The 27,719-nt window shown below is 38.7% G+C and overlaps 1 long non-coding RNA gene across 1 annotated transcript; it reads right to left on the reverse strand.

Moving 5' to 3' along the window:
* Positions 1-3,441: 3,441 nt before the first annotated feature.
* LOC103886948 lies at positions 3,442-27,144 on the reverse strand. Its single transcript, XR_002524107.2, has 5 exons — positions 26,143-27,144; positions 24,717-24,880; positions 20,492-20,700; positions 7,790-7,860; positions 3,442-3,844 (listed from the first exon to the last, which is right to left on the reverse strand). It is a non-coding gene; the product is annotated as an uncharacterized LOC103886948 (long non-coding RNA).
* Between the last annotated feature and the right edge of the window lie 575 nt (positions 27,145-27,719).

A 27,719-nucleotide genomic window follows, 5' to 3' on the forward strand; every position in this document is an offset into this window, starting at 1 on the left:
GACATAGGTCTCGATGTATTCGCTATGTTGCTAACTCCTAAAGATGCCCCTGATGTACCTCTCAGCTCAGTGTGACCCTCAGCAAAGACTATCATGATTTTTAATTTATTGGGCAGAGAGAAATCTTATTATCAAGCTCTTGAAAGAAATAGCCTTTTTGCCCCTGGTACTATTCATACAACTAACACTTGCAAAAGGTCAGGGAAAATGAGTAGTGTACATTAATAGCCAGGAAGAGATTAAAATTGAAAAGATGGCCCTACATGTCTTGGGAAAATTGTCTTCAAACTACTGATCCTGTGAAACATTTTGAGAATGTTGTTATGTTTGAAAAAGCTCATTGAAAATACCTGGGGAAATTTTTGAAAGGCAAAGAGTTAGAAAATGAACTAACCTCATATCAAGTTAAAAAGCTTCTGTAGAGCAAAGGATACAGTCAACAAAGTGAAGAGACAACCCACAGAATGGGAGAAAATATTTGCAAACTACCCCTATGATATCCAAGTTGTAAGACAAACTCCTCTTTACTCTTCCCTCTCCTCTCCCCAAGCAAAAGAAAGAATTCTCTTCTGGGGCTGTGAGCTGTACTGCCTTGGGATGCAGGGAGGGGTGGTATGCACACTCCCTTGGCCACCCTGGCTGATGTCTCACTGGGTCATATGCCTGCCAAATCTGATTCTGAGCCCAGCACAGCACCAGGACTTGCCCAGGAATCGCAGTTCTTGTGGCCTAGATTACCTTTCAACTTTATTTAGGACCCAGAGTACTTTAGTCCACAGTGGCGAGGCTTGCCAGAACACAGGTTCTGACTACTGGGATAGGCTACCCACTCTGGATAGAGCTGGTCTAAATGTTCCCTCCATAGGTGCTGACTGAGTTCTGTCCCATGTTGCTTTTCACTGTGACAAGGTAGCACCGAGTTCCAATGCAAAGTCCACAGATGCTGCACTCTCCCACCCCCAAATGCACAGGCTGTCTTTGTACCATGTGGCCGCTGCTAAGGAATGCTGGAAGAGCACCGCCAGCAATTTAAGGCTGTCTTTCTTATCCTATTCAGTGCCTCTTTCAGTAATGTGAGGTTAAAACCAGGTACTGTGATCATGCACCTGCTTGTTTGTCATGTAGGTCCTTTTTGTGTAGATAGTTGTTAAATTTGGTGTTCCCACAGGGAAGACTATTGGTGGAGGCTTCTATTCAGCCATCTTGCTCAGCCTCCACAAATGCTTTCTGGGAATTTTTTTTAAAGCAGTCAGGTATAGAGAGAATAAAACAGTGATTACCAGGGTTGGAGTGTGGGATAGGAATTGGGAAGATACTAGGCCAAAGCATACAAATTAGCAAATATATAGGATGAACAAATGGAAAGATCTAATATACAATATGAGGACTATAGTCAATAATAGTATGTTATATTAGGATTTTTTCTAAATGAGTAGATTATAGCTGCTCTTGTCATGGGGGATAAATGAGTAACTGTGTGAGATGATGGATATGTTGCTTTGTTCCACTATAGTGACCTTTTTACTGTATATGTGCATCTTATAACATCATGTTCCATATCTTAAATACACATACTGATTTTTTTTAAAGAGTCAGCCTTTTCCAGGATGTGGGAAAGGATTTGCTTGTAGCAGCTAAGTAACATCACATACTGTACGTAGTTGCTGGTCAGGATTTACATAGCAAAGCACTTATGTGGAAAAATGCTGAGTAGACAAATACAAAGAGACACGAGCCACCTGATGAGCATAGCAAAACAAGCTGTGAAAAATAAGTACACATACATACCCTCTGCTCTAATGTTCTTAAAATCCCCTCCTGTCACACACTGCAGTTCCCTGTTTGGCCATCTCAGCTGCCCTAAAGCTGGCTAGAAAAATGATGGGCAATTAGAAAGCTGCTCAGCAAACCAATTACAAAGAGAAATAAGAATATTAGAGTATGCACAAGTTTGGAAGAAGATTTAGGGGAAACCTTTCTAGCTTGAAATGGTGAATATTAAAGATGGAGCAGTTCCCACAATCATTTGAGTCTATTTTTTATTGAAATGATAATAACAAATTAGCTTTGCTAATCTGATTTCATTTACTACAACAAACTCTATGAAATTTTTGCTGCTGATGGTATCATTGTCCTTATCTTTGAGATGGGTGAACCAGATCATTCACAGCGATGTAAGAGGGATTTATCCAAGACTATATGCCAGTGAGTGGGAGAGTTCAAGGCTCAATCTCAGATTTGTGTGTGTGTGCCTGTGTGTGTGTGCAGTGATGGGATCATAGATGACTACAGCCTAGAACTCCTGGCCTCAACCTCCCACAGTGCTGGGATTGCAAGTGTGAGCTACCACGGCCAGCCAATCTCATGTCTTCTGACTCCAGCTACTACGGCATTTCTGCAACACTATGCCTTTTCTTGCCAGTGATGAGTGAGGTCAGCTGCTACCCAGTAAATGAAATGGCTCCAGTTTTTCATTTCCTCTTGATTATCTTGTCTACTGGTTGCATTAAATCTGGAAATACTTGGTCCTGTCCGCCTCCAGCCTACTGTTCCCCTGACTCCTGATAAGTGACTAAACAAAATGACAAGTGCAAGGGGATTTCCAGTCCTATTAGCATGTTTCTTTGTGGTCTTTGATTTTTCAAGAGTAATGAGAAAAAAAAAAAAAAAGCCTCTTCTACATGCAATCTGAATTTCTCTCCCTTTCTTACCATGTGTAATTACATAGAAATACCAGTTGCTGTGTTTGCACAGCACCCAGCTGATAACAACGAAAGCCTCTCATTCTTCACACCCATTTCCCAGGCCCTTTAATATGGGCTCAAGAGAAGGCACCTCCCCTGCAGTTTAAGCATGATCCAAGTGGAATGATTCACACCAGGCCCTGCTCTTCTTTTCAATGTAAGTAAATCCGATGTGTATCTTACAGAAACTGTTTTTGGCAAGAATTCCTCCCCTGTCCCACTCATGTTCTATATTCATATTTCTGAGGATATTCACAGATCTCTACCCAGATTTAAATTAAGGGAAGTGCATCTTAAAGCTTCTTAAATCTATGACAGACCTAAGATCCTGGGCCAGAGACTGACCAGAAACAAGCAGGACATAGGGTCTGAAGAAGCACATTCCTCCCTCAGGTCCTCTGCACACCTTCCTTCCCCTTTAATGGGACAATCAGGAGGCAACGTCATATCTGTCCTTCTTGAGTTCTTGCTAGTTTTTTTTTTTTAAATCTATTTATTTATTTATTGACTGGATTATGAGACCAGCTAATTTTTGTATTTTTGGTAGAGAGGGGTTTTTTACCATGTTGACAAGTCTGGTCTTGAACTCCTGGGCTCAAGCTATCCTCCTGCCTCAACCTCCTGAGTAGCTGGGACTACAGGTGCATGCCACCATGCCTGGCTAATTTAGAGATGGGGTTTCACTATGTTGGTTAGGCTGGTCTTGAACTCCTGACCTCAAGTGATCCACCCACCTCGACCTCCCAAAGTGCTGAGATTACAAGCATGAGCCACCGCACCCATCCCCATTAGGTTTTGAGTTTGTAATCTTAATTACAGTATAGTCATATAAACATTAGTTTTTCTTCATGAAATAACTGTAATTGAAAGTCGTTTCTTCCTGTGACTATACACTATCCTTTCAGGTTATACTTGTGTTTTGCTGTTCTTGCTGCTGATGCTTTATGGATTTCAGAATGAGGGAAAGGGAAAAAAGCATAGGGAAGCTGATCCTCTTCCACACCCAGAGGGCCATTCGGCTGCCTCTCTTCCAGCCACAAAAGGAGATAGAACAGACATTCATGTGGCCGAATTCCTAATTTTCCATTATAGCTGTCTGCCTGTGTGAAAACAAGGATAAAAAACAAAGACTTACGTTAATCTTCACTTCAGTCTATTTGGCATTTCTTGTACTTCCAAGTCTGAGGGATGAGTTATCTACCACAGCTAGGAAAATTTATCTCTATGCATTTACATTTGAACATTTTTGCCAACTAAATAAAAGATAGATTGCTCTTAACTACTGCAAAAAGATGATTACTTTTTTCTAATATATAAGACAAAATTTCTGCCCTATCTAGTTTTTTACATAGAAAGATTAATTTCTATGAACCATTGCAAAGATAAAAAGAAATTTTCTGATTAAAAATATTTATTCAATGTAAATACTATAAAGAGAGGATTTTAATATCGTTTCTACCAATGTAACTTGTCTTAATGGAAAACATCAGTGGATCATGGCTTTGAGAATCTCAGACTCATAATAATTACCACCTGTTGTGTGTTTGCAATGTGCCAGACATGGTAGTAGTGATCAGGATTTCAGAAATAAGTTAGATGTAATTCTGTCCCCAAATAATTTATGCCTAATAATAAAAACATGTTTATGCCCACTTTGGACTAGTTGGAAGCCAAGTTTTTATTATTTATTTATGAGACAGAGACTTATTCTGTTGCCCAGGCTGGAGTGCAGTGGCACAATCTCATCTCACTGTAACCTCACTGTCCCAGGTTCAAGTGATTCTTGTGCCTCAGCCTCTCGAATAGTTGGGATTATAGATGTGCATCAACACACCCGCTAATTTTTGTATTTTTAGTAGAGATAGGGTCTTGCCATGTTGGCCAGGCTGGTCTCAAACTCCTGGCCTCAAGTGATCCATCCACCTCAGCCTCCCAAAGTGCTGGGAGTACAGGCATGAGCCACTGTGCCCAGCTGGAAGCCAAGATTTTAATGCAAAATAAGAATTATCTAGGGTGAAGCTATAATATTGTGAAGGGAGTACAGAGCTGGCTTGAGATTAGAAAGGTTTTCTAGAGAGGTCACCCTCCTGGGGCCCAAGGGCGTGCTCACTCACCAGCTGTGTTCCAGCATCTGTGTGCTGCTCCTGCCCTCCTGCCTCTTCTCCAGCTCCACCGCTGTCTGTTCCAACAGAGCAGACACAGCGTCCTGGTGCCTTTGGATAATTTTAGCCCTGAGTATTTAACCTGCTGTGAGCAGAGCTGAGCCTTTGGTTTGGAAACCTTGTAACCACAGGTAGCAAGGAAAAAAATTTCCTTTTTTTCTTTGTTCATACCTAGTCCTCACATCTTATTAAAATTATTTTTAGGTAAAATAAATGCCTATGAGAAAGAGGCCAGGCATGGTGGCTCACACCCATAATCCCAGCACTTTAGGAGGCTGAGGTGGGCAGATCACTTGGGGTCAGAAGTTTGAGACCAGCCTGGCCAACATGGGGAAACCCTGTCTCTACTAAAAAAAAAAAAAATCAGCTGGGCATGGTGCTGTCGCCTGTAATCCCAGCTACTCGAGAGGCTGAGGCAGGAGAATCACTTGAACCTGGGAGGTAGACACTGCAATGAGCCGAGATCACGTCACTGCACTCCAGCCTGGGTGACAGAGTGGGACTCCGTCTCAAAAAAAAAAAAAAAAACCTATGAGAAACAAAGACAACTTTTTAAAAACCTAATCTTTATCAAACATACATACCTAGGGATTTATCCTAATGACAAAATTTAACAGAATTGAAAAGATAAGTGTGGCAATGTTAACTTGTTAACTATACTTTTATTTGTGAGAATAAAAACAAACAATAACAAAAGAAACTATGCATCAACTTGGTGGAGAATTCCATGGCTGACAAAAATGATATCCCAAAAAAAATAGAAAAATATTTATGATTACATATCAAATGAAAATAGCAGAGCCTGACACGGTAGCCTGTGCCTAGGATCCCAGCTATTTATGAAGCTGAGGCAGAAGAATCGATTGAGGCGGGGTGCAGTGGCTCACGCCTGTAATCCCAGCACTTTGGGAGGCCAAGGTGGGCAGATCACCTGAGGTCAGGAGTTCGAGACCAGCCTGGCCAACATGGTGAAACCCTGTCTCTACTAAAAATACGAAATTATCTGGGCATAGTGGAGGATGCCTGTAATCCCAGCTACTTGGTAAGCTGGAGGAGAATGGTGTGAACCTGGAAGGCGGAGCTTGCAGTGAGCCGAGGCCACGCCCCTGCACTCCAGCCTGGCCGACAGAGCGAGACTCCGACTCAAAAAAAAAAAAAAAAAATCGACTGAGCCCAGGAGTTTTTGAGTCTGCGGTGAGAGCTATGATCACTCAACTGCACTTCAGTCCAAGTGACAGAGCAAGACCTCGTCTCTTAAAAAGAAGAAAGAAAAAATAAGAGAATACAAAAGAACATTTGTAGTATAGCATGTTGGGTCAAAAACAGATTTTTGGAATGTGACAATCCTGATCCAAATCACATTTAGTTACTTATGAACTGTATGACTTTGGGCATTTTCCTTATCCATAAAGATAAGGCTCTGTTTTCTCATTTGTAAACTAAGAATACCAATAGCACTAATTCTATCACATAGGAACAATGCTTTTGTTAACTGAAATTCACATTTAAAAATTTTATTGGAATGTCCCCATTAAAAATACTCATTTGAAAGTCATTTACACTAAAAAAATTTCACCTTCTTTGCAACATACTTTGTATTTTAGATTTAAATTTTGTGTTTCATCATGAAATAACTGACAGAATCTACTGATGTGTTATCATATTTTTTTTGCAGAACTCGATAACTCTATAATCTTCAAGGTGAATAAGCCTTAAAAATTAAAACTAAGCAAGTGAAAATAGAGTGCTAATTATTTAGTGAAGTTATGGCTCTCATTGTTTTTTTCTTCCATTGCATTCATGGCGCAAAATCAAAGCCATTTTTCTTATGAAAGGACAGCAATAAAGTTTCATTAGAAAACTTAAGAGATGTTGAAATATTTACAGAGTAGAAAAGAAGGAAATAATGATAAATCACTTAAAATGGGAAAAGGAAACAAAATGAGTGAAAGAGTACTTGTACAGAGAACAGATGAAATGGGTTAATGAAATGAAATAATAAATCTGTGTATAACTTTCACAGACAGCTATGATTCCAGATATGATATCTACATGCAACATTTAGTATACCTGATAGTTTCATTTTAACTCAGCAATCGTAAATCTATAAAATTTAGAAATGCTGAGATAATATGACTTGCTGTTTCTGGCTCATGGATTTGTTACTCAAGGCCGTGATACAAAATACATTATCAAGTTTACCAGGCTGCCTCTTTCATTTAGTGGCAGAAGGTTGTAAATGATACCATATTCGCCTACAAATGTTAACTAGCTCATTCGCTCCTGCATCATTGGCAGCACTTGATGAATATCATAAATACCAACAGGCATTTCTATTTCCTCTTTTACAATAAGTTTATTGAGATATTTATACTCTTTTACCTAGAGATGTTTTTGATTATCATCAGTGCTACAAATTGGGACAACTGCAGTAGTACGTCCCAAGGGATTTCTATCCTGATAATTGGGAGTGGAAGTAGATGTGTTTGTTAGTTGGAAGGCACAGTTAAAAGTAATTTTAGTGGGCCCAGTGCATCCACCTACAGTCTCAGTCACTCAGGAGGCTGAGCTGGGAGGATCACTTGAGCCCAGGAGTTTGAGCCCAGCCTGGGTAACACAATGAGGCCCCCATCTCAAAAAATAATAATAAATAAACAATAATTTTAGTTTCTCATTCACTTGATGCTTTTCGTGATCAAGTGAAGATTGGGCTAAAGATTCCAGTATTAGGAGGTTCCTAAAGACAGTTAAGAGTTGTATTTTCACGGGATCAATTTTCCTGGGGCTTAGGGTGATCTTAAAAGTCACAGTGAGCTCTGAATTTGTTGCTACACAAGCAAAACTAATCTTATAAATCTGGACCCAATGCTATATATCACTTACATAACAAGATGGGGCCATGCAATGGAGTAGAACAAGGTGACTATAATAGAAGAAGCTGTAAACATCTTAACCTGGGAAAACAGTAGAATAAAGAGCAGTGTCAGAGAAAATAGGCCACGTGGTAGCTCCAACATTTATGTAATCATTTATTTCGCTTCCTTGTATCCCTAGCTAAGCCCCTTCTTCCTCTGTGTGTGTGTGTGTGTGTGTGTGTGTGTTTGGTTGTGTATCCTCTTCCTGATGAGATTCCCTCTTTACACTGGTACAATCAACTCCTTAATTGGAATTAGAATTATCTGCCTGGAATTTATACATATATCTTGGGATTAAATTTACCAGTAAAAAAAGACCTTCAAGTTTACAGAGACTATATGGTAAGAAATCTAAGCTTAATTTTCCTTTCATTGCACTATTTGACTTACGACGGTAACCATGCAAATGGATTTATACTTCAATGTGTAAAATGAAAGAATTTTCCTCCTTCACTTCGCACATGTACACATGCACAAAACAGACACTTATGAATGTTACTTTCTGTTTCCTTTTGTAGGACAGTGTGTTAGCCACCTATTCAACACATTAAGAAATTAATAGGCAAAGCAAAAGACCAAGAGAGAATAGAGAGACTAGCTCAGTAGTTAGAAATATGAGCTTTGGTTTCAGATCTGATTTTGAATTCTGGCCTTACCATTTAGCAGCTCTCTGTCCTTAGAAAAATAACTTAAACTCTGATTCTCAGTTTCCCCTGGTACAAAGTGAGGATACTACTACTTAGCCCATAGGATGTTTGTTAACAGTAACAAGCTATTGCATGCATGCAACACACAAAGCACAGTTCCTAGAACATAATATGTAATCAATTATGAAAAGAATTTTAATTTCTTTTTAAAAAGGCATACCCACTAATCATTAGAATAAAACACAAATCAAAACCACAATGAGATATCACCTCATACCCATTAGGATGACCACTATTAACAAACCAGAAAATAACAAGTATTGGTGAGGATGAGGAGACATTTGATTCTTTGTGTACTGCTGGTAGAAATGTAAAATGGTGTAGCTGCTATTGAAAACAGCATGATTTCTCAAAAAACTAAAGATAGAATTACCATGTGATGTAGCATCCCATTTCTGGGTATAAATACAAAAGAATATAAAGCAAGAGCTTGAAGAGGCATTTGTTCACCTATATTCACTGCATCATTATTCACAAGAGCCAAGATGTGGAAACAGCCTGAAATTCTGTTTGTAAATGAATGGATAAAGGAAACGTTGCATATACATATTTAGCTTTTTAAAAAAGAAGGAAATTTTGTTATATGCTACAACATCGATGAACCTTGAAGACATTATGCTTAGTAAAATAAGCCAGTCACAGAGGAAAAAAATACTGTATAATTCCACTTATGTAAAGCTATGCAGAGTAGGGGAAACCACAGAAACAGCAAGTAGAATGGTGGTTTCCAGGAGCTAAGTGGGGGGTGAAATAGAAGTTGTTATTTGATGGACAAAGAATTTCAGTTTTGTAAGATGAAAAAGTTAGAGATCTGTTACGCAGTAATGTGGATACAGTTAACACTACTGTAATAATGCACTTAAAATGGTTAAGAGTATAAATTTATATTACGTGTTTTTCACCACAATTTTATCAAAAAAAATAGGGCACACTGAAAAAAAAAAAAGTGCATCTGTAAGGATGTTCTCTCTAGCTCTTCTCCAATGCCAGAATAGAGAATGGAGAGGAGAAAGGAGAGATGAAAATAAAGAAAGTCAAAAACCGTTTTCACGGTTCTTAAATTATGTGTATGGGATTCCTTCAGGTTAATTAGGAAAGAAAAATCTGTGTAATTGATAGCAAAGCTAATTTGAAGCATCCTTTCTCCCTCAGCTTTGGGAATACTCAAAAGAGGGGACTAGAAATCACCCATTAGAGATAAGAAATGTCTGTGAATGTATTTATACAAATGCTTTGCCTTAGAATTGGAAATAAGAATAGTTAAAAGGAAGGAAACAAAACTTTGAAAGGGAGGGAAGGAAGAAGGCACTGCAGAAAAAGCTTATAGTTTGGAGTCAAGATGATGAGTTTGAATCCTCTTCCTACTTGGTTATCCTCTCTGGGGATGACTTTGTCAGTAAAAATGGTGATGATCATACTTTTCTAATAGAGGTGTTGTGAGAACTAACTCAAGATATTGTGTTCAAAATGTTCTTTTCATCTCATGAAACACAATCCACATTTTACTTGTGATTTTACAGACAGGCAAACTGTAGCTAATTACCACCCCAAGGAAAAACAATAAGCAATTTCTACCTTCCTACTCACTGGGCTACTCATTTATTATTTTGACACTTGTTGTTAGTCTTGTTAATGAATGTCAATATTAATTCACTATGGGAAAGCGTGGGAAATTTCTGTCTTCAAAGTGAAAATGTGACAACAAACCCCCTGGGCATTAAAGGAAATAAATCAGAGCATTTACTAAAACAAGGAAGCAATGTAATGTTTCTTAAGGGCAAATAAGTACCTCGAATCATAGCTCAACAATGTGATTCTATTCATGGTTCTCCCTCTTTCTACAGATAATCTAAAATATTTTAAAAGGTAATAACCAAACTCACTTCCAAAGACAAAGGAGGGAATTTCACCATGAAAGAGAGGAAATGAAAGAATTTTTTAATAACGAGGCTGATAGAATTATGGATTTTTTCCAAAAAGGAAATAACTAAATTTTTTTCCTTGGGGTTTTTAATGAAAGGTCTTCCACATCCTAAAGTATGATGGGGGGAATGTCCATTGGAATACCTCTTGGAGTTAGTTCACAATACTTAGAATTAATGTTTCTCAAAATTGTGTTTCAGTAATGCTGCTTCCTATGTTTTCTTTTTTCTTGTATGTTGTAACTCCAACAACAAAATACACTTAGTCGTTTTATTACCCTTGACTAACAGATTTGGTTGGTGAACAAGAAAAAACAGAAGAAAATCTAAGTAGAACTCACTGGATATTAACAACCATGTGCCATTTTCTAAAATAGCCCAGACTTGTCTACAGCCTTGTTTCTTTTGTTTTGTTTTGTTCTCGCTCTGTCACCCAGGCTGGGGTGCAATGGTGTCATGTCAGCTCACAGCAACCTTGGCCTCCTGGGTTCAAGCTCAGGTGATCTGCCCACCTCAGCCTCCTGAAAGGCTGGGATCACAAACGTGAGCCACCATGGCCAACTATAGTCTTGTTTCTTGATCAGTTTTGCTTGTTGGTTTTTTTTATTGGCAAAGAAAACTCATCAGTTGGGTTTGTGTGTGTGTGTGTGTGTGTGTGTGTGTGTGTGTGTGTGTGATAACCCTTTCTCTGCTGGAGTTGGTTTACTTTACTACTAAACTTTTAAAAATATCTGATTAAATATTTTATATTAATATTTGTTTTTGCTTTAACATGAAAATTCAACCAGTATAATTTGGCCAGGGGGGTGCATACTTAATATTAAAAGCACTCACTTATGATCTTAATGAGTTAATTAAAGGAAAGTTATTAAGTAATATTACCATAGTAAAAGTAAAATAATTAAACAAAAGTTCAGCTCTATCTTCCAGTGGTTATTGCTTTTATTAGCTCACAATGAACCAACATTAGTTTCTTTTGCCAGTGTCTCTGAATACTAACTACAAAGCAGTTCCACTGGTTTCCACTTCACTATCTACTCTTGATTTATATCAACAGTGAACCTTTCACTTAGTTACCTCTTAAACTTGCTTTCCACACATCCTGTTTATGTGCAGTCAGCAGGAAGAAAACAAGAATGTGCATATGAGCAGGAAGGGAAAGATGAAGAAATAAAATGCTTTCAGAAAAGTAGAAATTTCTATGAAAGTCCCTAGCATATTTTTTTAAAACACTGGAAACAGTCTTTGTGAATCATCCAATCTGACTGTTAGCTGTCATCCAGCAAATCCTTGAAGATGAGGAACTTGAACATTTAAACAGAAGTCGATGACACATTCTTTGTCATGTTTTCTTATTTCTCTAACTAAACCAAGAGTTTGCCATGGAGATGTTCTTGAATTAGGCTTCACATCCATGGCATTATGGTTTAGAGAAACAAACCAGACTCCCTAGAATTGGAGTCTGGATTCTGGCTAGACATGACTGTCTAGTGATGTGACCTTGGCAATTTTCCTTAATTCACACGGCCTTACATACTCTCTGGAGTTACCTAAAATTTCTGCCTTTAGAGATTAAGGGATACTGGATTTAACAAGAATTCATAAACCCATAAACAAGAATTCCAGAGATAAAAGGATAAACAACCCATAAACAACCAATTCCAAATTGGATTGATTGCCCTATTGGATCAGGAAGAAGCAGAAAGCTCCACCATGAGGTGTGGGAATAAAGAGCAGATATAGTTGATTGAGGTTGAAGCGTGTCAACGAAAGGAGAAAGGTGGTGGGTTATCCTGGCATCTGTCTACTGCTCTTCTTTACCCCAAGGCCATTCACGGTTGGCTGAGATGCCCAGGAGTAACATGGCTTGAGAACAGGTTTTTGAAGGATGAAAAGAGGATATTTGCCTAAAAGTGTCACCAGGAAGCAAGGAGAAAGCCTTTGTCCTGGTACTTGGCAATAAAGTTCAAGAGTAAAGACTGTATCTGAGATTGCAAAGAAAGAATAGCAGGTTAAATATGGAGGCATGGACATTATAAAAAGTATATCTTTATTCAAGTAACACATACTTATTGTTGAAAAGTTAAAAGGTACAGATAATCACAAAATAAACTCACATAGTGCAGAAATAAGCACTGTGAACATTTTGTTGCACATCATTGCAGGCTTTTCATAGATAAACCTTCTGCAGGTATAAAAAGTATCAGATTCAAATATCTGTGGGTTGTGCTTGCTAGACAAGTCTTAAGCTGTGTATTGTTAAAATAAACTTTATATAATTTATCGTAGCTTATTGTGAAAGGGTCAAGAAATCAAGATAGCTGTTTCTCTTATTTCCATTAAAAATCTATTCATTTCATGTTAGGAGGACAGTTAACTTGTTACCAAGCAGAACTGTATTTTAAAAATATTTGAAAACTGTTCATAGCCTATATGTATCTAGTCCTGGTTAGAGATGAAGCTTCACAGTGCTATTTTATTCATCACATTAACCAGCTATAAAACACAGGCCTTTATCTATAGCAGACAGATAATTTCAGGATTTATATACAGATACCCTACAAAGTCACATGATTTTAAAATCAGTGTTTTGTTATTTATTTATTTTCAGATGGAGTTTCGTTCTTGTTCCCCAGGCTGGAGTGCAATGGCGCGATCTCAGCTCACCATAACCTCCGCCTTCTGGGTTCAAGTGATTCTCCTGCCTCAGCCTCCTGAGTAGCTGGAATTACAGGCATGTGCCACCACGCCCAGCTAATTTTTTATTTTTAGTAGAGACGGGGTTTCTCCATGTTGGTCAGGCTGGTCTTGAACTCCTGACCTCAGGTGATCTGCCCGCCTCGGCCTCCCAAAGTGTTGGGATTACAGGCATGAGCCACCACACTCGGCCTTCAGTGTTTTATTATTAAGAACTCTCAAGTTACTTGTAAAACTAATCTAATTAAAAGTGGGTCTAAATATTTTCCAAAAAATAGGTTTATGTTCTATATACTGGTTTTTAATTGAGGTGGAATTCACATAACATAAAATTAATTAACATTTTGAAGTGCACAATTCAGTGGCTATTAGCATATTCACAATGTTGTGCAACCACCACATCTATCTAGTTTTGGAAGTATTTCATCAACCCAGATGGAAACCGGGTACCCACTAAACAGTTGGTCTCCATTCCTCCCTCCCCCTACTGTCTGGCAACCACTATTCTATGTTATAGCTCTAAGTATTTACCTACTCTGGATATTTCCTATAAATAATCATACAATGTCTGACCTTTTGTGTCTAGCTTCTTTCACTTAACATAATGTTTCTGAGATTCATACATACTGTACTATGAATACTTTTGTAAAAAGTTTTAATACTTACTATGGTTGAATAATATTCCACTGCAAATATATATATACACACACACACACACATATATACACACACACACACATACACACACACACACACACACATATGTATCTCCTGATTTGTTTATCCAGTCATCTCTTGATGGACATTTGGGGTCGTCTGCATCTTTTGGCTATTATAAAAAGTGCTGCTACGAATGTGCGTGTACTTGAATTAGTCTGAGTGCCTGTTTTCACTTCTTTGTTAGTTTAATTATAAAAAGCATACGAAATTTTAATTAGAGGAATTTGTTCTAATTATTTTTAAATTATTGGTGTAGGATTCCCTAGTTATTTAGACTATTTCTCCTCTTCCTAAAGAGAAAAAAAACAAAACAAAAAACAAAAAAAAAAACATATTTTCCAAAAGTTGGGAAACAGCCTATAGCTACAAACACCACCAGTCCAACCTCCCTCTAACCCCCACCCTCACCCCCACCCATGTCTTGCTCCCATCTCCCACCCCAACACTCACTCTAAAAAGTTAACCATGGCCGGGCGCGGTGGCTAATGCCTGTAATCCCAGCACTTTGTGGGGCCGAGGTGGGCGGATCACCTGCATTCAGGAGTTCAAGATCAGCCTAGCCAACATGGTGAAACCCAGTCTCTACAGAAAGTACAAAAATGAGGCAGGCATGGTGGCAAGCACCTGTAGTACCAGCTACTCGGGAGGCTGCGGCAAGAGAATCACTTGAACCCGGGAGGCCGAGATTGCAGTAAACCCAGATTGCGCCACTGTACTCCAGCCTGGATGACAGAACAAGACTGTCTCCCTTAATCAGGCTAGCTAAGCGGCCCATGGAAGGTAAAAAATAAAATTCATTTTAAGTAAAATTTTCAAAATGCTTAAAATATACACAAGTATTAGGTCCACTAGATCCAATGCCTTTATGTCAATAGTAAGATGCACATATAAGACTTGGTGAGGATATAATTGTTTGCTACAGACAGTCCCCTACTTAAGATGGTTCAACTTGCATGTTTTCACTTCACAATAGCTCAAAAGTGGTTCACTTTCTGTACATTCCTCAACTTAAAATGGGCTTGCTATGGTATTCTTAACTCATGATGGGTTTATCAGGATGCAACTCCATTGGTAGTCAGGAGCATCTGTATTTGCACATATCTAGGTAATGCTTAGCATTTCCAGTTAAGCTTCCTAAATTTATTTTAAATGGTTGGTATTATTTTGAATTGTGTTCACTAATACAATGTAACAAAAATGTTTTAAAATACAATGATAAATAAGTTTAAGCAGATTTTAAATGGGTTAGTGAAAGCACCAGAGTATTTCTGCCATTTTCTTTAAGGAAACTATGCTTATTTTTGGAATTGTGAAAGTCTATCTCAACAGATTTCCTCTTTGAATAGAGACAGGGCCATGCTGTGTCACTCAAGCTGGAGTGCAGCAGCACGATCATAGCTTGCTGTAACCACGAACTCCTGGGCACAAGGGATTCTCCTGCCTAAGCTTCCCAAGTAGCTGGGATTACAGGCATGTGAAATTATGCCTGACTAATTTTTTTTTTTTTTAGTTTAGTTTTTGTAGAGACAGAATCTCACTGTGTGGTCCAGACTGGTTTCAAACTCCTGGCTTTGAGTGATCCTCCTGCCTCGGCCTCCCAAAGTGCTGGGATTACAGGCATGAGCCACCACACCCGGCCATCAACACATTTTTTATTACACTAGGCATTTGGTTACATTTCTTTCCAATTTCAGCTTTTGTTTTGAATAATCTAAAAGTGCTTCTCACAAGGCAAAAATAACATTCCATGTTAAGTTCCATAGAGAATATCACTTTGGATGCTGCAAGCTTTTGCCTTTTAAAAAAAATTAGAAGTTTTAATGGATGAAAAGAAGCCAGAAAAGGAGACTGAGAAGAGCTGGAAATGTAAGAGGGAAATCAAGAGCATGTAGTATTGATAAAGCCAGGAAGGAGTTTCAAAGAAGAGAAACAGTGATTACAGAAGAACCAGGGAGAGAGGTGCTTGTTGCACATTCCCACCTGCTGACCTCACTTCCCCTCCTCTCCTGAACCCTTTCGCTATGCCTGAAAGCACAGTCCATTCTCCCCTGGCTACCGGTATCCTCCTTCATTCAAAAATTGTTATGAATGGCTGGGCGTGGTGGCTCACACCTGTAATCCCAGCACTTTGGGAGGCCGAGGAGGGTGGATAATGAGGTCAGCAGTTCAAGACCAGCCTGGCCAACATGGTGAAACCCCATCTCTACTAAAAACTACAAAAAGTAGCCAGGCATGGTGGCGGGCACCTGTGGTCCTGGCTACTTGGGAGGCTGAGGCAGAAGAACCGCTTGAACCTGGGATGCAGGCATTGCAGTGAGCCGCAATTGTGTCACTGTATGTACTCCAGCCTGGGCAACAGGGTGAGACTCTGTCTCAAAAAAAAAAAAAAAAAAAAAACAAATTGTTATGAACATGGGAGGTTAAGGACACCATTCCTATTGGGGGAAAAAAAAAGAAAAAGAAAATGGGAAGGAAATGTACGTGTAATAGCATATCTGAAAGAGCTTTGGAATATATCTATAGGACACCGTGTACATGATGGAAGTCAGAGAAAATGTCTGCTGGTCTAGGTGACTCAGATGTATCTTCCAGTGGAAAAGAGTTACAACAACATGGGTCAGATGTGACAGTGAATCTACCATCTCAGTAGGAGGTACCATTACATGTGAAATGGTTCACCAGCAAATTCTTCATAATTTGCCATTCATATTGCCTGTATTTCATCACCAATGATTCACTCCTCATTCTCTGACCTTTAGTTTCCCCCTCTGCCTTAATGCCCCTGTGCTGTGAACATTGTGCAGAGTTCTTTCAAAAGCTCAGATTTTAAATGGACAGGTACACAAATTTGTAGCAGAGGTATAAAATAAAAAACAAATTGAGAGTCATGACTGGACCTCTACGAATAATGCTAGGGTGCCAAATCTTTAAATGAGTTCATGGAGCCAGGAGTTCTAGGTAAGCCTGGCAACATAACGAGATCCCCTACTTTTTTTTTTTTTTTTGAGACGTGAGTCTGGCTCTGTCACCCGGCTGGAGTACAGTGCCTATCCTGCTCACTGCAAGCTCCGGCCCCGGGTTCCTGCCATTCTCCTGCCTCAGCCTCCTCGAGTAGCTGGGACTACAGGCTCGGGCCACCAGCCTCGGGCTAGTTTTTTTGTATTTTTATAGAGACGGGTTTCACCGTGGTTCGGGCCAGGATGGTCTCGATCTCTTATCCCTGATCCGGCCTCCTGCCTCGGCCTCCCAAAGTGCTGCATTACAGGCTTGAGCCACCGCGACCCGGTGTACAGAAAAAAATCAAAAATCAAAAAATTAGTGAGGCATGGTGCCGCTCTGTAGTCTCAGCTACTCAGGAGGCAGAGGCAGGAGGATTCCTTGAATTCAGGAGTTTGAGACTGCAGTGAGCCATGATTGCATCACTGCACTTCAGCATGAGTGACAGAGCAAGACCCCATCTCTAAAAATAAATAAATAAATGAGTTTAGACTTGAGAAAGCAATTGTTGAGAAATAATGAAGACAAGAAGGATTTCTTATCATTAGTGATGGTAGTGCAATGTTTAACAGGTGAAAATAAACACTTAGAACTACACAAGTTCTGTCTGATCCTCTTCTTTTCTATCAAGAAAAATAACTTCAATGAAAACTTTCAGCACTTGGAAAAGATAAAACAAGCACATTTAAGAAAGACCCAAAGTTCATTTAATAGATGAGGAATATGAAGTCCATTTAGTTATTTTCATTGTTCAAGATAAATAGTTTTCAGAGTACTAAAAGGAGTTGTCCATGTCAGCACAGGTCTGTTCTCAGTAATCTTTTAAGAATTTCAAAGAAGGGATATAAGCATGATCTAATGTAAGAGCAGAAAAAAAATTCTATCTTCTAAAAAGCACACACTGGACAAGGTTGCAGTGATTCCCAGTGCAGCTTTCTAGTAATTGGTTACCATGGAAAGGAGTAAGTGGCTTCCTGACACAGCTGGCTGACTGGATGCATGCATTTACCTTTCTTCCCAAATCCCATAGAAATGTCAGGAGAGTAAAATTAAATAAAATTAATCTCAATACATTTTAGAAAATTCAGAAGTGGTTATTGGAATATATTGAGGAATTTCTGGAATATATTGATGCTGAAATATAACAGAGCTAAGCAACCCATGAATCCAGACCCATGAACAAGAACTTTAAAAATAAAAGATTGCCCAGCAGAATTCTGCAAAAGTCTCACAATCAAAATAAACAGGCTGACTGGCAGAAGGAAGCCCTGGGCAGGGGCCAGGCAACAAGTAAAGGCAGAGCTGGTCCTCGTGCCACCTAAGGTCCAATGCGGATGTGTGCCCTAGGCTGTACATAGTGAGAGCTTCTGTATAAAAGATTCTCAACATGGACACTCAGTCCAGAGAATTAGGGCCTCGCCACCAGCTAATGATAGCTGCATATTCTGTAAACAAACCATACTCACATCTTAAAAGAAAAGCCCATCTTCTCTCTGCCACACATAGCTGCTTGAGTCGGTCCTGGTTTACTCCAAACTTAAGCTTCTAGCCATGCAAACAAGAATTCTTTTATTTTATTTATTTACTTATTTATGTTTAACTTTTATTTTAGGTTCAGTGGTTCACGTGCAGGTTTGTTACATAGGAAAACTCGCGTCATGGGGGTTTATTTTACAGATTGTTTCATCACCAGGTACTAAGCCAAGTACCCAACAGTACTGATCTTTTCTGATCTTCTCCCTCCTCCTACCCTCCAGCCTCAAAGTAGACCCCAGTGTCTGCTGTTCACTTCTTTGTGTCCATGTATTCTCATCATTCAGCTCCCACTTATAAGTGAGAACATGGGCATTTGGTTTTCTATTCCTGTGTTAGTTTGCTAAGGATAATGGCCTCCAGTTCCATCCATGTTCCCACAAAAGACACAGTCTCATTCTTTTTAACAGCTGCATAGTATTCCATAGTGTATATATACCACATTGTCTTTATCCAGTCTACCATTGATGGGCATTTAGGTTGATTCCATGTCTTTGTTATTGTGAATAGTGCTGCAATGAACATTTGCATGCATGTCTCTTTATGGTAAAGTAATTTATATTCCTTTGGTTATATATCCAGTAATGGGATTGCTGGGATGAGTGGTAGTTCTGGCAAACAAGAATTTTTACACTCTCCAGAAACCAATAATCTTCAAATTAGTATCCTGTCTATTAAAATGACCAAACAACCAAGAATCAACAAACAACCAAAAAGATGTACAGAGTGGCCCGGCACCGTGGCTCATACCTGTAATCCCAGCACTTTGGGATTACAGCCAAGGCGGTCAGATCACCTGAGGTCAGGAGTTTGAGACCAGCCTGACCAACGTGGAGAAACCCCATCTCTATTAAAAATACAAAAATTAGCCAGGCATGGTGGTGTGCACCTGTAATCTCAGCTACTCAGGAGGCTGAGGCAGGAGAATAGCTTGAACCTGGGAGGCGGAGGCTGCAGTGAGCCAAGATCGTGCCACTGCTCCAGCCTGGGTGACAAGAGCAAGACTCCATCTCAAAAAAAAAAAAAGAAGAAGAAGAAGAAGAAGAAGAAGATGTACAGAGAAGCAACAACCTCAATAATCAGAAACTAAAACCTGAGAAAATGCAATATAGGGCACAGAACAAGGTGCTGAAATAAGTATGTTTAATGTCTTCAGAGAGGTTCTAGGGGGTTCTGAACCCATAAAAATTAAAATAAAAATGGCCACTAAACACTAATAAAGATGTTTAAGATTATTAAGATATTTACAATAAGAAAAAGAGTTGGAAAAAAGGGAAGCAGTGATCATTCCAAGTCAGTATGAACTGATGAAGCACAAGTCATGCCTCAATCATTTCATTTCCTGTTTTTAGAGGTCATCGGACTAGTACATTGGGGAATGCCAGTGGCATCATATGTCTTGTGTCTGGAAAGCCATTAAATTATTGTTTCATGATACTGTACTCTAAAAGCTAATTGTATCTTACCAGTGATTGATGGTTAGAAAAGTAAGCTAACAGAAATTTCCATCACCTCGTATAGAAATTTCTAATTATCCCTCTAGATTGTAAACTTCTTGAAAGAATAAAACATTTTCTGTATCATATCCAGCCTATCTCCATTGCCTAGAACAATACTCAGGAAATGACAGAGACTCATTAGAAATGTATTGAATGATAATTAAATTTAATTGTAATTAATGCAAAGTCTGTGTTTAAAAGCATGTATGAGATGAAAGGGAAGTAGCTGTCTTCTCAGTTCATTTGGGAATAATTTAGGGGTTTTAGTTGATTGTCTACTTAATGTTGTCAATATTGTGACATGGTGATTAAGACAGATATAGATAAAAGGCTATGGTCATTGACAAATAGTGCAGAACACAGGTACAAGAGCTCTGACAGAGTGTATTTTTCCAAACAATATATCTCATCCCACATGCTTTCTTACAATGTGACTTTGACTTTGACACTTCTCCCACTGACTGGTGGCGGTCTATGTTTCTACCCCTTGAATCTGTGTGGGTTTGTAACCATGGCAGAAGTATGACCATTTGACTTGCTAGGCCAGATCATAAAAGGCCATATAGCTTCTTCCCAGTTCTCTTGGGATACTCACTCTTGAAACCCATGATGTTACATCAACAGCCCCAATTGAGGTCTCAATTGACAGCCAGCATGAACCGGACATGTAAGCAAACAAGCTTTTAGATGATTTCAGCATTAGCCATTACGTCATACCAGCCTTCAAATGTCCGCAGCTGAGGTCCCAGACAGAACAGGCAAGCCATTCTTCTGTGGTCCTTTCAAATTCCTGACGCACAGGATCTATTTGCAGAACAAAATAGGTTTTGTTTTATGCCACTAAAATTTGGGGCAATTTGTTATGGCAGCCATTGATAACTGGAACAATAAGGAAATAGATATGCAAATTGTTCTGTATATACTCAACAGAATATTATGCTGCCACAACTAGAAGAGTTCATGTTGAAATAGAATGTTTATTATTATTATTCATTTACTCATTAAAGAAACATTTTTGGCCGGGCGCGGTGGCTCAAGCCTGTAATCCCAGCACTTTGGGAGGCCGAGACGGGCGGATCACGAGGTCAGGAGATCGAGACCATCCTGGCTAACACGGTGAAACCCCGTCTCTACTAAAAAATACAAAAAACTAGCCAGGCGAGGTGGCGGGTGCCTGTATCCCAGCTACTCGGGAGGCTGAGGCAGGAGAATGGCGTGAACCTGGGAGGCGGAGCCTGCAGTGAGCTGAGATCTGGTCATAAACATTTTTGAGCCCACTATGTGCTAGGGGATGTCTGACGATACAACACTGACCCAAACAAAGTCCCTACTGAAAGTCCTCACCCTGGCCTGTACATTTTGATGTCTCCCATTATTAAGTCCTCAGTTTTTATGGTTTTAACCACTGATGATGTTCAGAATTCTGTCTTCAGTTCTGACCTCTATCTTGAGCTTCACACCTGCATATTGAATGCTTACCTGCTGTCACTAGTTGGCTATCCCATAGGCACCGTAAACTTTAGTAAGTGTCACTAACACCTACACATGGTCCTGAACCAGCAACCTGGGAGTTATTGAAGATTTCTCTCTCTCCCCTCATCTCCCGCGACTTGACAACCTTGGCTCTATAGCCACAGAAGCCACTGAGCTTACGGCCACATTATCTGAATGCATCCCCTTTTTCCATCGCACTGCCACTGCCTGGGTTTATGTCATCATTTTCTTGAGTCTCCAAAACAGTTTCCTAATTAGTCTTTCTGCCACCAGGAGCCTCAGATTGCTACTATACAATGCTGTTATAATGCTTTTTCATAATATACAAATATAATTGTTACTATCATGTTTAAAATGTTTCACTTATCCTTCTTCAGAATAAAGTCCAAGATTCTTATCACTGACATATAAATGGAAGGAAGTTACAGAACAGCATGCAGAGTATGATCCCACTTTCTAAACATATGTAAACATACTCACACATATATGGGTATATGTATGTTTATATATGTATAAAGTTACTGGATGTTCAATAAAATGTCAACAGGTGTAATCTCAGAATGAAAGATTTCAGATGATTATTATCTTTTTCTTTGTACTTGCATGTATTATTTTAATACATACAATATGAAAACCCTTTTCAAAAAATGAACGTTTCATTTTTACAGAAACAAGAAAACATTAAAAATATTAAAGAAAGAGACTCTTTGATATCCAGTGTTGGCCTTTTCAGCTTTGCAGTTTCCCTCTCTTCTCCCAGTCCCTGATACCATGTTGATCACTTTCATTATCTCAGCAAATTTGCTCTCCAGAGCCTCCAGTCCTTCAGACATCCAGCTTCTGCCTGGAAAGCACTTTCCTTAGCTTTTTGTTTGGCTGATCCCTACACACTGACCAGAGTTGAAGTCAGTTATCAATACTTACAAGAAGCTTTTTCTAGTCAGTCTCCTCTCTAAGCTCCTATGTTGACTTCTACCACCACCTATTACATTGCTCCATAACCATCTATTGGCCTCCATCTTTATAGTTAGTCCTACACACCAAGGTATCCACAGAACCCACCACAAGTCTAGCATACTGAAAGCATTCAATCAAATGTTTCTCAAGGAACTCAGTGAAATACTATTTGGGGGAAACAAGAAAGGTCAGTGGGAAAGGTTTTGGCATTCTGCTCCTTGGGTTCAAACGTCTAGTTCTGTCACTTTCCAGCTGTGGGACCCTAGAAAAGTTACTTAACCTCTTTGTACCATAGTTGTGACATCTATAATATGAAAATAGTAACTATGTCATAGGGTTGTTGTGAAGATTAAGTGATATAAAGTGTAAACAAGTTCCACTGATGGCTTCACTACTGAATTCTATCAAACATTTAAAGAGGAACTAATACCAGTCCTTCTTTAACTTTTCCAAAAAATTGAAGAGGAGGGAAACTTCCAAACTTGTTTTACAAGGCCAGCGTCTTCCTGATACCAAAGACCAGTAAAGAAAATTACAGGCCAATATTCCTGATGAACATGGATGCAAAAATCCTTAACAAAATATTCGCAAACCAAATTGAACAGCATATTAAAAGGAGCATTCACCTTGATCAAGTGAGATTTATCCCTGGGATGCAAGGATGGTTCACCATAAGTAAAATAAAAAACTGTGATATATCACATCAACAGAATAAAGGACAACAACCATATGATAATCTCAACAGACGCAGAAAAGTTATTCAACAAAATTCAACATCCTTTAATGATTAGGAAAAAAACCTCTCAAAAAATTAGGTATAGAAGGAATGTACCTCAACACAATAAAGGCCAAATAGGACAAGCTCATAGCTAACGTCATACTCAATGACCTATAATCTTCTATGAATTATAAAGAAAATTTCCACACAGTGGAAACCCTATCATCGTGTCATTTGTGAAAACATGGATGAACTTGGAAGACATTATGTTTAGTGAAATAAGCCAGACACAGAAAGACAAATACCTCACTTATGATCTCACTTATATATGGAGTATAAAAAAGACAAACACATAGAAACAGAGAGTAAAATGAAGGTTACCAGAGGCTGCAGTGGAGTGGGGAGACTGAGGAGATGGCAGTCAAGAACGCAAACTAATAGAGCTTGAATATTGTCTTTTTCACACTCTGCTGTACTCACACGAAGTATTTTCAGTTATTGTAATTTCTACTTTTAGTGATCCTTTAGAATTACAGTTTTACTAAATGTTTCCTTAGCAAAATTTCTGACTTGATAAATACCTGTTGTATAAAATGAAGGGGAAATGAAAGCAACTGAATTTAACAGAATTAAACATAATTGAATTGAATTGCGAAGTATGCGAAGGTATTAAAGTACTTAAATGTAGCTATATTATTGTCACTAGGGGGAGCTCAGCACTTAATTTGTATTCTAAAAGAGTCCACCCTGCTGGCAATCAAAACAGCAGTTTGTATCCCATTGTGCTGTGTGCGAGGAGCTTCTAAAGAAACTAACAGCATTATTTTCCTAGAAACTGAAAGCGACTGAATGCATTAGCTCTCATGCTTTTCACGCCATTTGTAGCAAGAATAAATGGTTCGTCTCTGTGGCGCCACTGTCAAAATAACACATACACTTCTTTGAATGCAGCTCCAAAATGGCTCATGCTTTTTGCAATGGTCCAAGATGGAACAGAGGAATAAAGATTAGAACACGATGCATGAAATATGCTTCAGGACAGAGATCTCAGGGGGAAGAGTCTATGCAGGTCAGACAGCAGAGTAACCACAGGAACAAGATCTGAACCTCAGGAGATTCTCCACCTTTAAATCTGTATCATTATTACATGTGAACTTCTTATAAGTATACTTGTTACGATAGATGCCTTTTTTTATAAGCAAGGGAGCAAGGGAGACCTCTATTTTGTCGCCACTCCTTATGGCCAAAAGCCATGAACTTTGGATTCAAGCTGTTCTTTAAAAAGCTTAGACGAGATGTTTAAAAGACAGTAAACCTTTGCCACGTCCTGGAGCTGACAGATTTTGAACAAAAATAAAAGATGGAACTAGTTTTCACGAGAATAATTGAATCAAATGAGCCTGTAAATAAAATTAAAATAATAACATCACATATTTTTTCATAAGTCTGATTTCTAGTGAAGAAGTTAAAACATAATAAAAATAAGAGATCCAGGCATTCCTTTTTACTTTCCCAGCCAAGAGCCAGTAAATACGAGCCTCAAAACACTCCAAACATGGCTATGTGCAAGGCCTGAGGGGAGGTGTTGAAATTCATGAAATCACAGACATAAAATCTGGAAAGAACTCCAGAGCAGCTGTCTACCACTCACCTACACAGAAGTCCCTCATGCCACCTCTGATCCCTGTGCCTTCTAGGGCAGTTGTGCTGTTCACATAGCAGGAAGGGGATCCCACCCTGTGTTCAGGCAGCCTCATCCCATTGGATGTCTCTGCTTCCGCCAGAGAAACTCTTCTTCAGAAGTGGAATTTCCTGCTGTATAACATCATACTTTTATTCTGATTCTGCCTTTTGGCAGAAAGTTAAAAAGTCTCTTTTCTTGTTCTCAGGGAAGGTGTTGAATATAAACACGGACACAAGTCCTCCCCAGCTACCACCTTCTTTTCCCCGGTCTTATGACCCCTACCACCAAGACTTTTTATATCCAGGCAAAATATTACAGGTTTAATGACTTTTTAAAATTAAGATGTACTCTTCTCATTTTTTCCCTTGGTACAAAACTTTGGAGAAAAATTAGAAAATTCAGACATGCTAAATGAAGAAAATGACCTTACTGCTCAGAAGTAATCTTAGTTATCTGATTTTCTATGTCAACATACATCTCTGTATTAAATTTTTTCATAAAATAGGATATTATTATTTTCAGCTCTTTTTCATATAATCAATTAATCAATTACCTACAAACACATTTTTAAAGCTGAATAATACTCTACTGGGTATTTGTCCCATATTTATTTAAATAATTCACTACCGTGGGATATTTAGGTAGTTTTGAATTTGGGCTATTAGAACAATCACTAAAAAATTATTGTAGAAGCATTTTTTGCAAGACACTTGTATTATTTTCTTCCATATTCATTTGCTAAACTAAAATTTCTAGTTTTTAGCGGTTAAACCTTTTAATTCAAAAGAAAAATATGTTATTTCCACAACAACTTCTTATGAAACATAGTCCAACTCCATCACTGTCCTCATCGACTTCAAAATCGTAAAACGTGTACCTCTCTTTGGATACTTTTTCTGAAAAGCTGCCTCTCTCCCTCAGTATCATTTTGTCAAAGAGGTTACCTGAGCTCCTGGTCTAGATTAGGTCTCTGTTATAATGCCTCAGCACACCTTTTACTTGTCCTTCATGGTATTTTTCATTATTGTAACTAAGCAGGTGATAGTATGATGATTTATTTAATTCCTGGCCTGTTAGAGTCCCACAAGTAGAAACCATGTCTGCTATTTCAGTGACTATCAAAAAAATATGTACTAAATAAAACACTTATTGAATAAATGGAAATATTTCTATATTTTAGAGCAGAGTGTATGTAGACCAGTGAAGTCTACCACATGATTTAATGTGCTATATTCACAACCCTTATTCTGCAGGGCTGGCAGAAATTTATATTGAGGGTTTCTACTTCTTGTCACCTCACCTCCTGATGAGTCATAGTTTAGGGATTTTCTACACAGGGCTAAGGCATTGAAGAAGTCCTTCTGGTCATTGATCATCTGTTCATAGACATTACCTGGCCACTGTTCCTCTCTGCATGGCCTCTTTATGTCTGTGGCTTTTCACAGCTTCTGTGATATGTCTGGGACATGCTGGTGGGCATGTAGAGAAGTCCTATTTTAAGGTAAATAAAAGCTGGCTGAAAACTTTTTGTTCTCACTCCATAGCTGTTCTAGCCCAGGTGCTTAACATGTGAGGGAAAGGTATTCAGATGACTCTTCCCTCAGCAGCCATCCAAATGCAGGTATATAGGAAACGTCAAGCAGAAATCACCTAGCTGAGCCCATCAACCCCTAGAACAGTGAGAGATAATAATAAGTCACTAAATATGCAGTAGTTTGATATATAGCAAGAGACAACTAGAATACACCACTTGGGAATATAATTTGACAATATTTATTAAACTTTTAAATTAATACATACTTTAACTCCAGAATTTCATATATTTACTCTATAGATATACTGAAACACATACAAAGTAACATGTAACAAGATATATGCTGTAGCTTTGTTTACATTAGCAAAAGACCAGAAATAATCTATACTCTCCACAGAGGACATGTTAAATACGGTCTCGTAAAGAGAAACAATGGAATATGCTATTTAAAAGAATGATGAGTCACAGTATACACTAATATGAAATCATATGGAATAATTCCCAAGTTATTTGTCATTTTCACAGCAAAGTGCAGGACAGTATGTTTAAGGTGCAATCATTTGTGCAATAAAAATAATATGCATATGTATACCTTTGTAAATGCATGGAAAATCTCTAGAAGAACACTTAAGAAAATGGGTAACAACTGTCTCTGGGAAGGGGACTTGGACATTTGAAGGACAAGGAGTGAGAGAACAACTTTTCATGTAAACTTTTTCAATTCTGTACTATGAGTATGTATATATTATCTGTTCAAATAACTTTCACATAAATGACCCAGTTACACCAGTAGACTATCTTCCTTTTTTTTTTTTTTTTGAGACAGAGTCTTGCTCTGTCATCCAGGCTGGAGTGCAGTGGCTTCTATCTCAGCTCACTGCAACCTCTACCTCCCAGGTTCAAGAGATTCTCCTGCCTCAGCCTCCCAAGTAGCTGGGATTACAGGCATCTGCCACCATGCCAGATAATTTTGTATTTTTAGTAGAGATGGGGTTTCACCATGTTGGCCAGGCTGGTCTCAAATTCCTGACCTCAGGTGATCCGCCCGCCTCAGCCTCCCAAAGTGCTGGGATTACAGGCATGAGCGACCATGCCCAGCCACTATCCTCGTTTTAAAGATGAGAAAACTAAGCTCTAAGAGCTGAGGTGATTTGTTCAGCATCTGAGAGCTAGCCAGTAACAGAGCAAGGTCTGGAAATGACTCCTCAAGTGGAGCTCTTTTGTTTGGCTAGAATCCCTTAAGTTTATCACTTTTTAGTAAGTCCTTTATTTTAGCATTTCCAGGAAGAATATTTTTCAGCCTGTTCTACTTCCAGACTAAAGTCCCTTAGAACTAACTATATGTGTGTTGTATTAGTTTCCTATTGCGGCTGTCACAAATGACCACAAACTTAGTGGCTTGAAACAACTCAAATTAATTTTCTTACAGTTCTAGA

This window comes from Papio anubis, chromosome 8, assembly GCF_008728515.1.
Source record: "Papio anubis isolate 15944 chromosome 8, Panubis1.0, whole genome shotgun sequence".
Lineage (NCBI taxonomy): Eukaryota > Metazoa > Chordata > Mammalia > Primates > Cercopithecidae > Papio > Papio anubis.